Raw genomic sequence first — 4,864 nt, forward strand, 5'->3', positions numbered from 1 at the left:
TTCCATATGTAGATCCAGAAAGAGTATCACCCTTGAGTTAACACAAATATTAAATTTTTATCTTTCACTAAATCTGATTTTTATCTTTCTTAAGCTGCCCTTGTTTTTTTTGTTTTTTTTTCAATTCTTCTCCCTTAACCTCTAACACATCACAGTCAAATAAGATGGGATTCATTCAAATAAATTATTAAAGAGAGCTTATTTGGATGATGACACTCTTGGTACATAAATATGTTTTAACTTTTTAAATATGAATTTTGATAGTACTGCTTTATAAATTTCCTTTTGTTTCAAATCTTCTAGTGACAAATCCTATAGTTTTATTCATAAATAATTATTGTATTTGCCCAAGAAAAATTGTAGGAGGACACGCCCTCTACCAATAAACTCAAATTAGATATTTTTAAAGTTCACCACACCTAGCGATCTACATGCATTCTTAACCATTTAATAGACTTGGATTTCCTTGTGAGATTAGAAAATTAAACACAAAGCAGATAATAATAAATTAAAATCCCTGAGGCTTTTTTTTTTTTTTTTTTTTTAACTATAGGCAATGATTTTTTTTTTTTTTCCTACACCTTCTCTAGGATATCCAGGTAAGAGCCTAGAGTTTTGCATTTACTCAGTCTCAGGTGTGCAATGTACACCTGTTTTGCTTATTTATTCAGCTAAGCCTTCTGAAGAAGGGCATGGGTGTCATGACTCTTTTACATACTAAGTGCACCCAGTGTCATGGATTACTGCATTGACCAATTCAAGAATGAAGCAATACAAGTGACATTTTCAAATTGTTCTCTGTATGTCAAAGAATGAAAAGAAAGAGGGCCCAAGTTTAGAGCAACAGGAGAAAGGCACAATGTTGAATAAGATGCCACTGAACAGACTCAGTCTGTCATTGAGTGACAGCAGCCACTGGCACAGTCCTAGGGCAACGATTCAATCAAGGATTTTTTTTTTTTTTCAGCACCAGCCACCAAATCCTGGCCCCACTGCCTGAGGGAGGACCTTTGAAAGTGCTGGACAAATAACTTTCTAATTCATTACCTTGAAAAGTATTGATAGTAATTTAAAAAGATGCACTTGCTTGGTCATTTATTTTCTTAGAAAATAAAATTATCTTATGTTAAATAATATAAGTTTATTAACCACTACTTGTTTCATAAATCTTTTTTATCTCCTCTCTCTCTTGCTGTTATTGCCAATTTAAAAAAAAAAAAATATGGCATTCTGTCTCTGCTACAACTTTTGTCCTCTCTCAAATTTGTTCTAATTAAGGCAGATTTTCTTCAACTTGATTTCAATCATCACAACTACATTCTTGTTCATGACATGCACTCAAAGTAACTCAATGCTAACCAGAGTCCACTATAATTGGGAAGGAAATTATTCCCACTGGTATTCCTTGCACCCAGAGCTAGAATTGACATTTCGCTGCACTCGGTGACATGGCCTCTCCACTGGAGAAGAAATAAAACGCATTTCCTACAAATAGGCAACAGGCACCTGACCTGTTGGATCAGGTTACATCAGGTTATGTTGTGTTAGGTGATGTGACATGCCCTGAAGTGACCCGAGGCAATGTCATTCTGTGTTACACTGGGGGAGCTGTGCTGCTCTTTATTAAACAACCATGGGAAGGCTTACCCACAGTGGCCACAAATCATTTACATGCCACCTCTGCAGAGGAGTGGGGAAATAGCTCTGCTCTGAATTTTTCCTCCTAAGAGTCATTTAAGGAAACCAGAGAACACATGAGCTACAGAAGCCACACAGGTTTCTATTGTTTTTAAAAGTGGAGTTAAAAAGCTCAGGTACGTACACAAGAGAGGCGTGTGTTTACGTGACAAGGATCAAACGTAGTCAGGAAACAACCTGTACTCTGAAGTTAAAATGAGAAATACTTCTGAAGTTAAAATGAGAAATAAAATGAAAAAATTGCTTTTTAAATAATTAAGTTTCAGATCAGTTTACCCAATTTTAGGTAAAATGTCAAGCCTATTCATAATAATCTTTCAGATGATTAAAATTTTTCTCTTGCCGGTCTAGTCTGGCTTAGAGGTTGAGCATCAACCTATGAACCAGGAAGTCTCCTTTTGATTCCTGGTCCAGGACACATGCCCAGGTTGCAGACTCGATTCCCAGTAGGGAGTGTGCAGGAGGCAGCTGATTGATGATTCTCCCATCACTGATGTTTCTATCTCTATCTCCCTCTCCCTTCCTCTCTGAAATCAATAAAAATATATTTGGGGAAAAAAAAAGTTTTCTCTTAAAATTTAACATCATGTAATTTAGAAGCCTCAATTAAAATGTGTGATAAAAATATGTCTTATGTGTTACTTTTAGGATGATTTTTATTAAGACAGTGGCTCTCAGAAACTATATTAAATTATTACATCATATGATATTATGTAAAAGAAATCCATTGTGCTTGGTCAGTTTTTCTAATGATTTCAATAGCATTTTCCTTTTGATATATCTTGCATATAACTTGTTTTAATTATCTGCATAAATAACTGAACAATATTGCATAAATCTACATAGGGATTTTGGAGTAATTAGTGGTGCACGGAACAAAATATAACCTTTCAGTTGTAGGCTGCCATAAAGGAAATAGGTTAGAGAGGTTTTATGCAAATTAGAAGTGCTCTGTGTTGGAAGCCTAATTCTACTTTTTATTGTTAGACAAGTCAATACTGCTTCTTGCTGAAATTGTATATGAAAGGGATTGGTTCCCATAGATGAAAGGCATAATCTTGACAATGAGGCCATATAAGCTGAGTGGTTGAAGTACTGAAAAAGGATTTCTTCGCTCTAATAGAGGATGTCTTATTAGTTTTATTAGTCACCACTGTTTGACCCACTAATATACTGTAAACTGAGTGAGTCACATGCATTGCAAACCAGGATGGAGCAGCATTGTAGCCATTTAGAATAAATGTAATCTCATATGAAGGACATTTCAAATGCAAAGAATTAAGGACCATATCTTATCCTTTGGTTTTCTACTTATTCCATAGGAATTATTTGAGTATAGAGAATCTTATTATTGGTTTTTTTTTAATCTTACATTTTGTGACAGCAAGGGTGAACCTGGAGAGTATTATGCTAAGTGAAATAAGACAGTCAGAGAAAGACAAATACCATATGATTTCACTTATACATAGAGTCTTATAAACAAAATAAATCAACAAAGTAGAAACAGGCTCATGGATACAGAAAACATACTGACAGCTGTCACAGGGGAGTGTTGGGAAAATGTGTGAAAAAGGTGAAAGGATTAAGCAAAAAGCAAGCAAGAAAACTCATAGACACAGACAACAATATGGTGATAACCAGAGGAAAAGTGGGCAAGATGGGCAGAAGAAGACAAAGCAGAGAAAAATTGTGATAGGAGACTTAACTTAGAATGGTGAACACACAATACTGTATACAAATGATGTATTACAGAATTGAACACTTGAAACTTATTTTATTAAACAATATCACCTCAATTAATTCAATAAAAATTAAAAATAAAAGCATTTAATATTTAGGTAATTAGAATTTTAAAATATCAAATGTAATGTTTAGCTTCTCTTTGTAATCAGCACAACTTATATGTAAGAAGAAATATAAAACAAAAAATTGTAACATCATAGAAATTTATGAGAATAAAAGAATATTAAACAGAAGTTTCAGTAAATCTAAATCATTTTGTGTTACTTTTTATTTTTAGTTGATCATGATTTCCTCTAATTTAATAATGGGATAGATTAAGAATGATTGCTATATAAAACTAATATTGCTATAAAGAAAATTCTAGAAACCATAAAATCGTAAATATAAAAAGAAGTAAGAAACAATGCACAACCCCTTAATCTGTATCATAGCATAGCAGGGTGGATAAGGCAGCTGCTCTGACTCCTACCTATTATGAGGATATGCTTTTCAAAACTGCCCACTGATTATTAATTTTTTGGTCACATGTATTTACAATAAATTTATTGACTGCTTACATTAATAATTTCTGTTGTTTTCAAGTAATAATCCTGACTAAACATTATATTCCTTAGTTTATAACAAGAAAAAATACTTATAAAAATATATAATATGTATACCAATAAAATTATCTGAATTAAAAGTTAAATGAAATTTTAAAAAAATAGAAGAGTGTAAACCAGTGAAAAAGATTTAAAATATAAGGAATCATGTCATTGGAAAATATTATATTCATTTATTAGCTCATTAATGAAATACTTAATAACCCATGGTATTTTAAGAAACATTCAGGCAACTGGAAGAATGAAGCAAGGTAAGAAAAAGTGTTGGATTCTAGATATATTTTAAAAAGTAAATAAACATAACTTGCTAATGGATTTGATGTGGATCTAAGAATAGCTAGACATCAATAGTTTGTTTTGGCAATTAAAAAGTTTGATTTGCCTAAATACTGAGATTTGGAAAAATAAAGAAATAAGAAATATACAATAGAAATCAAGAGTTTGGATTTAAATTTGTTTTGAGATGCCAATGAGATATCTAAGCGGAAATGTTAAAGAGGAAGTTGAGTGTTCAGTTGTCTATTGGACAGGAGCTTGTGAGAGACAGAATAATGGTCCCCCAAAGATGTCCCGCTCCCTTAGGTTCTGTAAATATGTTAGGGCACATAGCAAAATCAACTAAGATTGCTAATCAACTGACCATACAATAAAGAAATCATTCTTGGATTAGCATGGCTGGGCCACAGTAATTACAAAAGTCTGTAATGTCTAATTGGGAGGCAGAAGAGACATTGTCAGACTAACATCATGTGAGAAAGACTAAACTGGCCACTGCTAGTTCTAAAGACGAAGAGAACAGCCAAACAGAAAGGGAGTGAAAA

General features: G+C 33.0%; 1 non-coding gene across 1 annotated transcript; it reads right to left on the minus strand.

Moving 5' to 3' along the window:
* Positions 1-888: 888 nt before the first annotated feature.
* LOC118714622 lies at positions 889-1,023 on the minus strand. The gene has a single exon (XR_004986628.1). It is a non-coding gene; the product is annotated as a small nucleolar RNA SNORA30/SNORA37 family (small nucleolar RNA).
* Positions 1,024-4,864: the final 3,841 nt, after the last annotated feature.

Source organism: Pipistrellus kuhlii, unplaced genomic scaffold (assembly GCF_014108245.1).
Source record: "Pipistrellus kuhlii isolate mPipKuh1 unplaced genomic scaffold, mPipKuh1.p scaffold_m20_p_10, whole genome shotgun sequence".
In the NCBI taxonomy this organism is placed as follows: domain Eukaryota; kingdom Metazoa; phylum Chordata; class Mammalia; order Chiroptera; family Vespertilionidae; genus Pipistrellus; species Pipistrellus kuhlii.